The sequence below is a fragment of the Aquarana catesbeiana genome, linkage group LG11 (genome assembly GCF_042186555.1).
Source record: "Aquarana catesbeiana isolate 2022-GZ linkage group LG11, ASM4218655v1, whole genome shotgun sequence".
Classification (NCBI taxonomy): Eukaryota; Metazoa; Chordata; class Amphibia; order Anura; family Ranidae; genus Aquarana; species Aquarana catesbeiana.
In genome coordinates, this window is record NC_133334.1 from 75,856,565 (window position 1) to 75,871,374 (window position 14,810).

Sequence of the window (14,810 nt, forward strand, 5' to 3'; positions counted from 1 at the left end):
GGTATGGCTCAGCATGGCAGGGTATGGCGGGGTATTGCGGAGTATGGCGGGGTATTGCGGGGTATTGCGGGGTATTGCGGGGTATGGCGGGGTATGGCGGAGTATGGCGGGGTATGGCAGAGTATGGCGGAGTATGGCGGGGTATGGCAGGGTATTGCGGAGTATGGCGGGGTATTGCGGGGTATGGCGGGGTATTGCGGGGTATGGCGGAGTATGGCGGGGTATGGCGGAGTATGGCGGGGTATGGCGGAGTATGGCGGGGTATGGCGGAGTATGGCGGGGTATTGCGGAGTATGGCGGGGTATGGCGGGGGCATGGCAGAGTATGGCGGGGGGCATTGCAGAGTATGGCAGGGGGCATTGCAGAGTATGGCGGGGGGCATTGCAGAGTATTGTGGGGGCATTGCAGAGTATTGCACAGCATTGCAGAGTATTGTGGGGGCATTGCAGAGTATTGCAGAGTATTGTGGGGGTATTGCAGAGTATTGTGGGGGTATTGCAGAGTATTGCACAGCATTGCAGAGTATTGTGGGGGTATTGCAGAGTATTGTGGGGGTATTGCAGAGTATTGCACAGCATTGCAGAGTATTGTGGGGGCATTGCAGAGTATTGCAGAGTATTGTGGGGTATTGCAGAGTATTACACAGCATTGCAGAGTATTGTGGGGGTATTGCAGAGTATTGTGGGGGTATTGCAGAGTATTGCACAGCATTGCAGAGTATTGTGCTGGTATTGCAGAGTATTGCACAGCATTAGTAGTGAGGGATGGCTGAGCATGGATGGATGGATGTCTCTGTGCAGCGCTGTGGGCACTACACATACAGCCCACAGCGCTGCAGACATCCATCCATCCCCCTCCCCGCTCACAGTGTACCGATCGGTACACAGGAGGGGAGGAGAGGAACTGGCGTCATCAGATGACGCCGGTCTGTTTACATGTGATCGCTCCGTCATTTGACGGCTCGATCACATGGTAAACGGCCGCGATCAGCGGCCATTTACCGGGATCCGTGATGCGCCGGGTCCCCTGGACCCGGCGGTCACGGATGTGTTCGGGTGCGCGCCCCAGGGGGCGCGCGAGAGGGGAATTCTGGGAGGACGTCATAGTACGCCCTCCCAGAGTTATCCAACCGCCCTGCAGCCGTTATTCGGCTATGGGCTGGTTGGTAAGTGGTTAAAGATCTCCAGCTCACTTCATTCCTGCCTTCGCCTTGGTCACATCTGTCAGAGAAGGGTCTTCTCCAGCTGCATTTACCATGTCCCTGTGCGCGTGTGCGATGGATTGGCGCTCCGGCGCATGCGCGCATGGTCCCATGGAGCGGCGCACGCGCGTGCACAATAGCACACGGGTGCGCACAGTGACTTGTGCACGCCCATCGTGACACTCTGGCGGGGCTATTTAAAGCGGCTCCAGCGCCCAGACGGGTTGCTGGTTTGTCATCAGCTCCTGTTAGTTCCTGTTTCCTGTTTATGCTTACCTGATCTCCTGTTGTGACCCGGACTGTTCTCACCACGCTACTTCTCTCCTGGATTGACCCTTAGCCTGCTTAACGGACTCTACCTTGCCTGCCTCCAGTGTTTGACCCCCGGCCTGTTTAACGGACTTGCTCTGCCTGCCACCAGTGTTTGACCCCCCGCCTGTTTAACGGACCTGCCTGCCACCAGTGTTTGACCCTCGGCCTGATTAATGGACTTGCTCTGCCTGCCACCAGTGTTTGACCCTCGGCCTGATTAACGGACTTGCTCTGCTTGCCACCAGTGTTTCACCCTCGGCCTGATTAATGGACTTGCTCTGCTTGCCACCAGTGTTTGACCCTCGGCCTGCCTATACAAACTTGCCTTGCCTATCACTGTGTTTGACCCTCTGCTTGTTTACAGTTTGCCTACTCCACCCAGCATCGGGTACTCAGCCAGTTCCAGGACTCCTGCACCCCCAGACCCGGCTCTGCAGTCCTCCACAAGGGATTCTATACCTGCTGGTGGCCCATGCTCCTTAGTGCCACCCATTACCTGTATCATCTCCTGGGGACGAGGTGCACGTAGTTGCAAGGGCAGACCGCTCTCGGCATCTCGGCTCTCTTGACAGTACAAACCACCGGATGTCTGAGGCCAACAGAGCGCGTTCCCCTCTAGAGATCCTGTGCCAGCAGGTCTCAGCTCTCACCGATGCAGTCCAGAAACTACAAGAAGGTTATACCCAAATTGATAGCCGCCTTCAGCAACTATCCGGTTCACCTCTATCTGCAGACGCAGCTCCCGCACCTACTAGTGGGGCCTCTGCCCCTCAGTCCACTGCAAGCTCAACAGTAGTTATGGCGCTCCCCGAGCCCAGGGTCCCTACACCTGAGCGCTTCTCAAGAGATCTTAAAAAATACAGGGCCTTCAATAATGCCTGCTCTCTCTACCTGGCCCTCCTGCCCAGGACTTTTTCTTCTGACGCAGTAAAAGTGGGGTTTGTCATCTTCCTTCTAGCTGAGGAGCCACAAGCTTGGGCTCACAGTCTGATGGAACAGAGGAGTCCCGTCTTGAATTCTATTGATACCTTCTTTGAGAGCATGGCACAACTTTATGATGATCCGCAGCGCACTGCCACAGCTGAAGCAACCCTGCATAGTCTATCTCAAGGGAGAAGGCCAATAGAGGATTACACAGTGGAATTCCACAAGTGGGCAGCCGACACTGGCTGGAATGAGCCTGCCTTAAGGTACCAACACCGTCAAGGTCCGTCTGAGGTCCTTAAGGACGAATTGGCTAGGATAGAAACTCCAGCCTCTCTAGAGGAGCTAATTCAGTCAGCCACCAAGTTGGATAGGCGTCTACGTGAGCGGCGCTCGGAACGTTTCCAGGGGCCGCGACCTGGTTGGACACCCTCCAGGCCAATGTCTATCCATTCTCCATCTCCAGCTGCTGCCACCTCCTCAGCTCCTGAAGGCGAGCCCATGCAACTCGGACTGGTCCATGCTCCTCTGACTCCTGAAGAGAGGCAACGCAGACGCCAATCCAATCTGTGCCTGTACTGTGGAGGCTCTGGTGATTTCCTCCGCAGCTGCCCAGTGAGGCTCCCAGCACTACTTCACCCCGGCTCCTAGTACTTGCTCAGCCATCTCACCTGTGCCTGACAATCTTCAACACATCCCTTCAGAATATCTTGGATTCCGGGATGTGTTTGACAAACAGAAGGCGGACTGCTTACTGCCTCACTGACCTTACGATTGCCCTATTGACCTCCTTCCTGGCTCAGAAGTCCCATTTGGCCGCATCTTACCACTGTCGAAAACCGAGTTAAAAGTCCTAAAAGATTACATTGATGAAAATTTAGAAAAGCGCTTCATCCGTCCTTCCTCTTCTCCAGCCGGAGCTGGTATCTTTTTTGTAGAAAAGCAAGATGGGTCCTTAAGGCCGTGTGTGGATTACAGGCAACTAAACAACAAAACGGTAAAAACCTATATCCACTACCACTCATTCCTAAACTGTTACAACGATTTCGGTTGGCCCAGATCTTCTCTAAACTGGATCTTTGGGGTGCTTACAATCTCATCAGGATTCGGGCCAGGATGAGTGGAAAACCACCTTCAGGTCCAGGTTTGGGCATTACGAGTACCTGGTGATGCCCTTTGGGCTATGCAACGCCCCGGCCAATTTCCAACATCTAGTCAATGACATCTTCCGAGAATACCTTGACGACTTCCTAGTTGTCTACCTAGACGATATTCTCATTTTCTCTGCTACCATTGAGCTTCACCGAGTCCATGTTAAAAAGGTCCTTACCATACTCAGGAATCATAAATTATACCTCAAGGCCGAGAAATGTGAGTTTGAGAAGACTGTGGTGCAGTTTCTGGGATTCATCATCTCTACCAATGGGGTCGCAATGGACCCACAAAAGGTCAAGGCAATTCAAGAATGGCTGGCCCCGTCAGACAAAAAAGGTGTACAACAGTTCATCGGGTTTGCTAACTTTTATACAAGGTTCATTGTTGGCTTTTCATCCATTGTGGCACCTATCACTCAGCTCACATGTCAACACGACCATTTCCAATGGTCACAGCAAGCACAGGAAGCCTTTACCAAGCTCAAAACCTTGTTCGTATCTTCACCAATCTTACGACATCCTGATCCGGCCTTACCAATTGTATTAGAAGTGGATGCTTCGGAAACCGATTCAGGGGCCATCCTCTCCCAGAGACATGGGCCCAAGGCCATTCTTTACCCTGTAGCCTTTGCATCCCGGAAAATGAGTCCACCAGAACTAAACTATGATGTAGGTGACAGGGAGCTGCTGGCCATCAAGTTCGCCCTGGAAGAGTGGAGGTATTTGTTGGAAGGGGCGTCTCATCCTGTTATGATCTCAGGACAGCAAAACGGTTGAGGCCCAGACAAGCCCGCTGGGCTCTCTTCTTCTCTAGATTTAACTTTCATATATCCTACAGACTGGGCTCTAAGAACGGAAAAGCAGATGCGCTTTGTCGGATGTTCTCTGTGACCCCTCAGATCACTGAACCTAGTACCATCCTCTCTCCGCAAAACTTCCTTGGAGTCTCCCAATCTGATCTAATGACTTCCATCAAATCCTCGTCTAGCCACTTTTCCGGTCCAGAAATACATGCTTTAAAAAGACATGATGAGCTGCTCTGGGCCAAAGAGAAAATTTTTGTTCCACGGGATGTAAGGCCTCCGGCCCTCAAAACCTTCCATGATCACAGATTCGCAGGCCATTTCGGAACAAGAAAGACTGCTGAGGTGATCTCCCGTTCTTTCTGGTGGCCAGGGTGGAGACAAGATTGTAAGGACTATGTCTCTTCTTGTTTACTTTGCCAACGCAATAAAGGTCTAAACACTAAATCTTGGGGTCTACTCAAACCCTTGCCCATTCCAGGAAGGATCATGGGCGGAAGTATCAATGGACTTTATTGTGGACCTACCTGCTTTGGCAGGGTTTACCACCATCCTGGTCGTTGTTGACCGCCTCTCCAAGATGGCACATTTCCTGCCCATGGTGAGCACCCCCTCTGCTCTGCTTCTGATACGGCTAATACCTTCCTCAAGGAAATCATCAGACTTCATGGTGTGCCCAAGAGTATTATCTCAAACAGGGGTGTTCAATTTACCTCCAAGTTTTGGAAGGAGCTCTGCAAGACATTGGAAATAAGGATGTGCCTCTCCTCTGCATACCATCCTCAGAGCAATGGCCAGACCGAGAGAACGAACTTTGGAGCAGTACCTCCGATGTTTTTGTTCTGGTTCTCAGGATGATTGGGCGACTCTCCTACCATATGCTGAGTTCGTCTACAACAACTCCGTTCACTCCGCAACTAACCAAACACCCTTCTGGGCAAACTTTGGATTCCATCCTCCCTTCCTCCCCAACATCATCCCTGAAATGTCTGATCCTGCCGTACAAGACCGGATAGGCTCTATCCAATCTAACTTCCAAAAGATTCAGGACACCCTACGGAAAGCTCAGGGCAGTTATAAGAAACAGTATGACAGAGGAAGAAAGGAGAATCCAATCTTCAAAGTAGGTGAGGAAGTTTGGTTGTCAACCACAAATCTCAGATTACCTCTGCCCTCACGGAAACTGGGGCCAAAATTCATTGGGCCTTTTAAACTTAAGAAGATGATCAACCCCGTGGCATTTGAGCTGGCATTACCAACCTCTTATAGGATACACCCAGTTTTCCATGCATCCCTGCTAAAGCCTGTAGTGGCCAGTCCTTTCCCTGGGAGAAAGGAACTTCCTCCTCCACCAGTTGAAATGGATGGGGAGAACTAATTCGAAAGTGGAGTCTGTCTTGAGTTGCAGGAAGAGGGGCAGACGGCTCCAATATCTAATTCAGTGGAAGGGATACCCTCCTGAGGACAATTCCTGGGAGCCCGCTAGTTTAATTCAAGCTTTTCATCGGGAACATCCTGAATTGATGTCCAGTCTGGGTGACCGGAGTCCGCCCCTCAGGGGGGACACTGTCAGAGAAGGGTCTTCTCCAGCCGCATTCACCACGTCCGCATGCGCGATGGATTGGTGCTCCGGCGCATGCGCGCGGTCCCATGGAGCGGCGCACGCACGTGCGCGATAGCACACGGGTGCGCGTAGTGACTCGTGAACGCCCATCGTGACACTCTGGCGGGGCTATTTAAAGCGGCTCCAGTGCCCAGACGGGTTGCTGGTTTGTCATCAGCTCCTGTTAGTTCCTGTTTCCTGTTTATGATTACCTGATCTCCTGTTGTGACCCGGTCTGTTCTCACCACGCTACTTCTCTCCTGGATTGACCCTTGGCCTGCTTAACATACTCTGCCTTGCCTGCCTCCAGTGTTTGACCCCCGGCCTGTTTAACGAACTTGCTCTACCTGCCACCAGTGTTTGACCCCCGGCCTGTTTAAGGGACTTTCTCTGCCTGCCACCAGCGTTTGACCCTAGGCCTGATTAACAGACTTGCTCTGCCTGCCACAAGTGTTTGACCCTCGGCCTGATTAACGGACTTGCTCTGCTTGCCACCAGTGTTTGACCTTCGGCCTGATTAACGGACTTGCTCTACTTGCCACCAGTGTTTGACCCTCGGCCTGCCTATACAGACTTGCCTTGCCTATCACTGTGTTTGACCCTCTGCTTGTTTACAGTTTGCCTACTCCACCCAGCATCGGGTACTCAGCCAGTTCCAGGACTCCTGCACCCCCAGACCTAGCTCTACAGTCCTCCACAAGGGATTCTATACCTGCTGGTGGCCCATGCTCCTTAGTGCCACCCATTCCCTGTATCATCTCCAGGGGACGGGGTGCACGTAGTTGCAAGGGAGGACCACTCTAGGCATCTCAGCCTTGTTAAGTACTCTCCTGACACATCACAAGAAACCATCTCCTGCGTTCCTGCTGCGTTCCTGGCTTTGCTGACATCCCTTCTGGCTCCTTAGCCTGCTTGCTGTTCCTCTACTTGGATCCCTGACTTCTGGCCTGGCTGATTACCCGATCTGGTTACTGAGCTCTGGCTTGGCTGACTACCCGATCTGGTTACTGGACTCTGGCTATGCTTTGACTACGCTTACTCTATTTACCCTTTTATTTTTATTAATAAACAAGTGTGATTTTACTGTACTTCTGTCTCGGTCTGGTTCATGGTTTCTGACAAAAAGCCTGATAAAAACCTGGCGTCACACACGTTCAGCGATGCTTTTGTCCAATGTTACAGGAGCACTGCTGGATTTTTTTTTTACTGGTCGGTAAGAGAGAGCAGTATAATGAGAATGGTACCTGATTTTATATGTATATCTGTTAGAATACCATTTAGCCTTAGCCACGTCTTTTACATCCTCTCAAAGCTCGGATGCTCAGTGTTGATGGGGACCGAGTTCTACCACATTACCAGTGGAGTTTTTTGTGCAAATGCTCTGTTGCCAGAGCTAAGTATTTTACCTATTTTATTTTTATCTGCCCAGTGAGCTGATAAAAAGCTAGTTTGAACAATTACAGATCATTAAAAAAAGGTAAGACAATAAAAAAAAAACACAAATGTTTACCTTTTTTTTTTCTTCCAGGTCCTGCACAATCACATTCTGCTGTAAAATCCCCACCTGGGGTTTTCTTTGGGGAGCATTGGTTCCACCTTCCTTTACTGAGTACTCTGAGTACTGCATCAATGGTGACTTTAATAATAATGCCAAGCATCTTGAAAAATTCCCATACAGTTATTTTCAGATTTTCCTAGTAATTCACCTCGAGACATCAAGGTTATGCTGTATACAATGAAATGGCTATACTTCACATTAGATTACTCAAGTAATTAGAGAATACCAACAAGGGAATCCACCAACATTCCCCGTACAATTCATTCATACAGATCATTAAAGCTTGTTTACTCTCTGAATCATCAGGGATGACATTTCCTTCAAACATGCTGCAAACATGCTTTTTCAAACTCATCTGAACATTATCAGAAGAAACAGAGGGGGTTATTTACGCAAGGCAAATCCACTTTGCACTTTCAGTGCACTGAAAGTGCACTGAAAGTGCACTTGGAAGTGCAGTCGCTCTAAATCTAAGAGGTAGATCTGAAATGAGTGGAAGCTCTGCTGATTTTATCATCCAATCATGTGCAAGCTAAAATGTTGATTTTTATTTTCCTTTCATGTCCCTCTCGGATCTACAGTGACTTTACTTCCAAGTGCACTTGCAGTGCAAAGTGGATTTTCCTTTAGTAAATAACCCCCAGAGTGTCCTTGGGTATACCTACATATGGTAGTTATGTTAAGTAAATGTCCTACTAATCAGAACACATAACAATCTTCAGTCATCAATTATTTTAGATTACCATGTACAAAATACATTTACAGACCCAGAGCTCAGACTTTCATACTGAATGTTGCCATAGCATAAAGAGCGCCCTGGACTCAGGGGCTCCAGAGGCACTCTGGGGAGGCAACCTTATATGTTAACATTTAGGTTCTTCTGTAATAATTTTTTTTTTATAATCTATACCTTGATCCTCTGTTTCAGTAAAGGTAATGACAAAATACTTACCGAACTAAACTGGTGACCAGCACTGGAGGAAAGTTAAAATTTCAGCCCTTTTGTTACATTTTATACACTACAGAAAAAAGGCAAAACTTTTTTTTTAGTCTTGGATAGAGTGGAGAGGCATTAGAACCCCTGTCAGTTTATATTGCTGTCCTGTTTATTATTATCATTGAAAGTGAAAGTAAAAGAAAATCACAAATTTTGGGTTGTCCCCAGAAAAGTAATAGAGGTGAAATCTTCCAATGGAGACACTAGTTCTGGTGACCCGGGGGGGGGCGAGGGATTCCCCTATTTGCATGGATTTTCTCTTATTACCTCTTTGATTATAAGACAGGAAAAGAAGGGAAATTTCCGCAATGGGAGATTTTGAATGACGAAAAAAAAAAATCTAATCAGGTTTTTAATACTCCCTTGCTCTATCCAAAATGAAAAAAAAAAATTGCCTATAGTTCTACTTTAAAAGGATAAATGCAGTTTCACTATGGATTATGAATTTTACTTGTTTCTGCAGGCAATCTTTGATAAAAAAAAAGGCAATATGATGAGTTAACATTACACATTTCAAGCAGCATAACCTGCAGTCACTTTAATACCATAAGAAGATGCTGACAAGTATAAAGTTTAAGGACCTGGAAGTATCAATAAATAAATAAATATCTATGCAATTATTTACCTACCCTTCCACTTTTACAGGCATTTGACTTTTTTATTTTGCCTGTACACTCATCCTATGTTAGCCTATGTGGCCATGCACAAACGCATGGGCGTTTACAGGCGTATTACAAGAGAAGCATTTAGAGGCAGAAAAAACGCACCTCAGGAGAAGAGCCTGTGGACAGAGAATGTGCCTAAGCATGTGTAAATTTGTTCCAATGGCTAAAATAAATTAATATTCTGGCAAATGGCATCAAGGAATGCCCAAATGTTTGATGTGCCTAAATGCATCTAAATGTGCCTATATGCATGTGCAAAACATGGATTTAGGCACGTTTCTTAAGCTGCTTTTTTCCTGCCATGAGCAAAGGCATCCAGGGACCTGTGTGCATGGGATCTTTTGAATAAACCCACAAAATGTGGCTCTATAAATCACTCTAATAAAAATGTGTACCTCAAAACATTGCAACCTTATATCTATTAGCAAACAATACAAAAACAAACAAATCCTATACAACCAAAATGTGAAAAATGTCCATTCAGCAGTGTAAGATCAATCCACAGAAGTGTCTTTATAAAACACAGTTCTTCCCAAATGCTCCTCTGTGCAATCTTTATTTGTGATATCTCATTAAAAGTGAAAAATCGAGGGGGCGTGGCAACCGAGCTCCAATATGGAAGCTTAAGCAGTAAACAGTGAGCTCCGCTCGGCTGCCGGACAGAATCTAGCTCCATCGGCGTTCACCGGCATCATCCATGCCGCACAGAGTCTCCACGGACTCACCGGGACCCGCTGCATCTGATGCGATGACACAGGAAAAATACGCAAAATCCCCAGAAGATGCAGGACTTCTTCAAAGCGCGCGAGCTCCAACAAAATGGCGCCGGCGCTTCAGGGAAACAGACGGAGCAGCAGGCCGCGATCACAGACAACGGCCTCTCCGGTTCTACAAAACATTACCAGGGCACCCATATCCATAGCGGATCCTCCTCTGGGACCTCGAGCCCTTCTACCAGGAGTCCAGCTAAACAAAAACAAGGGATTGCCTCCCCAGAAAGGCCGCTGAGAGACCCTGAGATAGAGGTAAGCAGGCCTTAGAATGCTGTGAAACCAGCGGTGCAAAATACACAGGACCCTATAGCAGCATTCCCCACTTCTGACAGGCCAGTATCAGACACAGTTCTCAAGGATATGTTGTTATCCATAAAAGCATCACTACATGCTGACATGACTGCAGGGATTAGTCACTGTCAGAGGGAAGTACAGGCCTTTAGGCAGCAGGGTTGATCATATTGAGCAGCGTATGAGTGACTTTACCTCATTATTTAATACAATGGTGGATGCCCACAGCAACCATGATGAGGAAATAGCATGGTTAAAAAACAAAGTAGCAGATTTGGAAGACCGTTCCAGAAGGAACAACATTAAAATTAGGGAGATCCCAGAAACCATACCTGCCACGGCACTACTGTCATATATGCAAGCGCTATTCTCAACGCTGCTACCATCTCTGTCGCCACAAGATCTCATTGTGGATCGCATCCATCGCATACCCAAACCTGCCTTTCTTCCTGAAAACACTCCTAGAGATGTGTTACTTAGGGTGCAATACTACCACGTCAAGGAACAAATCCTAACAACATCCCGCAGAACCGACATTAGGCATCTGCAGTGTGCAGAACTACAACTGCTCCCGGACCTGTCCAGGCATACGCTCCAACAACATCGCAACCTAGTGACAATAACTAAGGCCCTGAAGAACCACAATATTATCCACAAATGGAAGTACCCCGCCAAGCTTTCGGTTACTCACAATGGCATATCAGTACTGATATCCACACTGGAAGAAGGTATCACAGCATTACGCAAATGGGGCATACTACCTGATCACGCTATGTCAGCTGCTCACACTCCTAAACCTACTCCACTACAGGAGGACTGGCATGTGGTCTCCCGCAAATGTTCCCCAAAGAAAAATACCGGTGGAAGCGTAAATATAACACGTTAATTATTATTCAATTCTCTCCGGACAACAGGGGTTACATGTTACAATCCCTGTTTTTTACCTCCAGTTTTTTGTAGCAGTTACGCCTGCACTTGGATCAGTTCATGGATCTTTTTCTTATTGAGTTTTTTTAATTTGTTTCGCTAACCCTTTTCTTTTTTCACCACTTTTGTTTTACCTGCTATATGTTTGAAGCACGCCATCCAGCAGTGAACCTTCCTTCTACCCTGGATAAAGCCATATTCAACACCTCCCACCTGACCATCTACTATAACCACAGTGAGTATAGGCACCACATAATGCTGCAGACTCCACAGCACCTTCCTTATGCCCATTAACTGCCTGTCCATCAATGCTAGGGGACTGAACCACCCCGCAAAAAGACTCTCCATGTGGCAGGAGGCCAAGATGCACAGGACAGATATCCTGTGTGTACAGGAGACCCACTTTCAGGAATCCAAAGTCCCTAAATGTTCACATAAGGACTATCCACATGTATTCAAGGCATGTTCACCAGGCCATAAAAAAGGAGGAGTATTAATAGCGCTGAGGAACACTGTGTCCTTTCAACATAAAGACACTATCCTTGATACCAACGGCAGATACATCATTCTGACAGGAGACATCAACTCAAAACTGTATACATTAGTATCCTTTTATGCCCCAAACTCACATCAGATCCGTTTTCTCAGCAGGCTACTCAGGAAAATTAAGAATCACTTATACGACAATCTCATTGTATGTGGTGACTTTAATGTTATCGTAGATCCCAAAATAGATACGTCTGCTCCAAAGGCAAACAACGCCTCATATTTGAGCAAAACAATACACCATGCGGAGCTGTTTGATGTTTGGAGATGTTTAAACGCAAATGCAAGGTTCTATACTTTCTTTTCACACAGGAATTGCTCATATTGGCGCATTGACCTATTAATAGGGATGGGCTTCGTGGGTTCGACTCAAACATTGTCTATTCGCCCTTTCGCCGAATTGCGAACAATATGGGCCGTTCGCGCCAAATTCGTGTGGCGCGTCACGGCCCATGATTCACTGCGGCATCGCAGTGCATTGCTGGCTGATGATTGGCCAAGTATGCACTATGACCCGCATGCTTGGCCAATCACAGCGCCGTCTGTAGAGAGAGCTGTAATGGGCCAAAGCCAGGGTGGCTTTGGGCAATTATGGCTCAGGGGGTTTAGTACACGCCCCACACTATATAAGGCTGCCTGCACGGCGGACCTGTGTAGCCCTGTGTAGCCCTGTGTAGCACGGCGGCCCTGTGTAGTGAAAGACAGAGACAGAGAGACAGTGTCATTTGATTTAAGTTAAAGTCAGTCAGTTAGCTGCACTTACAGTGTATTGTGTATATATATGCATCCCAGGTGTTGTGTATATATATATATATATATATATATATATATATATATATATATATATAAACACTGTATTCAGTTTAGCTAGATCCGTTCCTGTTATTATCTTCCTACTGACAGGCAGGCTTGTATTGTTACAGTATTTACAGCTACATGAAGAAAATTGCTGGTGTTCTTCTGATCCTATTAGTATCACAGTCAGGCAGCTAGACTATTTACAGTTAGTGTAGTGCGTCCTCCTGACAGTGATCAGCTTAAGCTACAAGTTAGTGTAGTGCGACCTCTGCACAGTGTTCAGCTAAAACTACAAGTTAGTGTAGTACGTCCTCTGAACAGTGTTCAGCTAAAGCTACAAGTTAGTGTAGTGCACAGTGTTCAGCTAAAGCTACAAGTTAGTGTAGTGTGTCCTCCTCACAGTGTTCAGCTAAAGCTACAAGTTAGTGTAGTGCGACCTCTGCACAGTGTTCAGATAAAGCTACAAGTTAGTGTAGTACGTCCTCTGAACAGTGTTCAGCTAAAGCTTCAAGTTAGTTTAGTGTGACCTCTGCACAGTGTTCAGATAAAACTACAAGTTAGTGTAGTGCGTCCTCTTCACAGTGTTCAGCTCAAGCTACAAGTTAGTGCAGTCCATCCTCCTCACAGTGTTCAGCTAAAGCTACAAGTTAGTGTAGTACACAGTGTTCAGCTAAAGCTACAAGTTAGTGTAGTGTGTCCTCTGAACAGTGTTCAGCTAAAGCTACAAGTTAGTGTACTGCATCCTCTGAACAGTGTTCAGCTAAAGCTACAAGTTAGTGTAGTGCACAGTGTTCAGCTAAAGCTACAAGTTAGTGTAGTGCGTCCTCCTCATAGTGTTCAGCTAAAGCTACAAGTTAGTGTAGTGCGACCTCTGCACAGTGTTCAGCTAAAGCTACAAGTTAGTGTAGTGTGTCCTCTGAACAGTGTTCAGCTAAAGCTACAAGTTAGTGTAGTGTGACCTCTGCACAGTGTTCAGCTAAAGCTACAAGTTAGTGTAGTGCACAGTGTCCAGCTAAAGCTACAAGTTAGTGTAGTGCGTCCTCCTCACAGTGTTCAGCTAAAGCTACAAGTTAGTGTAGTGCACAGTGTTCAGCTAAAGCTACAAGTTAGTGTAGTGCGTCCTCTGAACAGTGTTCAGCTAAAGCTACAAGTTAGTGTAGTGCACAGTGTTCAGCTAAAGCTACAAGTTAGTGTAGTGTGTCCTCCTCACAGTGTTCAGCTAAAGCTACAAGTTAGTGTAGTGCGACCTCTGCACAGTGTTCAGCTAAAGCTACAAGTTAGTGTAGTGCACAGTGTTAGTGTAATGCGTCCTCTGAACAGTGTTCAGCTAAAGCTACAAGTTAGTTTAGTGTGACCTCTGCACAGTGTTCAGCTAAAGCTACAAGTTAGTGTAGTGCGTCTTCTGAACAGTGTTCAGCTAAAGCTACAAGTTAGTGTAGTGCACAGTGTTCAGCTAAAGCTACCAGTTAGTGTAGTGCGTCCTCCTCACAGTGTTCAGCTAAAGCTACAAGTTAGTGTAGTGCGTCCTCTGAACAGTGTTCTGCTAAAGCTACAAGTGAGTGTAGTGCACAGTGTTCAGCTAAAGTTACAAGTTAGTGTACTGCGTCCTCCTCACAGTGTTCAGCTAAAGCTACAAGTTAGTGTAGTGCGTCCTCTGAACAGTGTTTAGCTAAAGTCATAATTAATGTAGTGGGACCTCTGCACAGTGTTCAGCTAAAGCTACAAGTTAGTGTAGTGCGACCTCGCACAGTGTTCAGCTAAAGCTACTGGTAGAAGGTTGGTGGTGTTTTCCTGATCCTATCACTACTGCAGGCAGCTACATTATTTACACATTAGTGTAGTGCGTCCTCTGCACAGTGTTCAGCTAAAGCTACCTGTAGAAGATTGGTGTTTTCCTGATCCTATCACTACCGCAGGCAGCTACATTATTTTAACATTAGTGTAGTGCGTCCTCTTCACAGTGTTCAGCAATAGATACCTGTAGAAGGTTGGTGGTGTTTTCCTGATCCTATTACTACCGCAGGCAGCTACAATATTTAAACGTTAGTGTAGTGCGTCCTCTGCATAGTGTTCAGCTAAAGCTATCTGTAGAAGGTTGGTGGTGTTTTCCTGATCCTATTACTACCGCAGGCAGCTACATTATTTACACGTTAGTGTAGTGCGACCTCTGCACAGTGTTCACCTAAAGTTACCTGTACAAGGTTGGTGTTGTTTTCCTGATCCTATCACTACCGCAGGCAGCTACATTATATTAATGT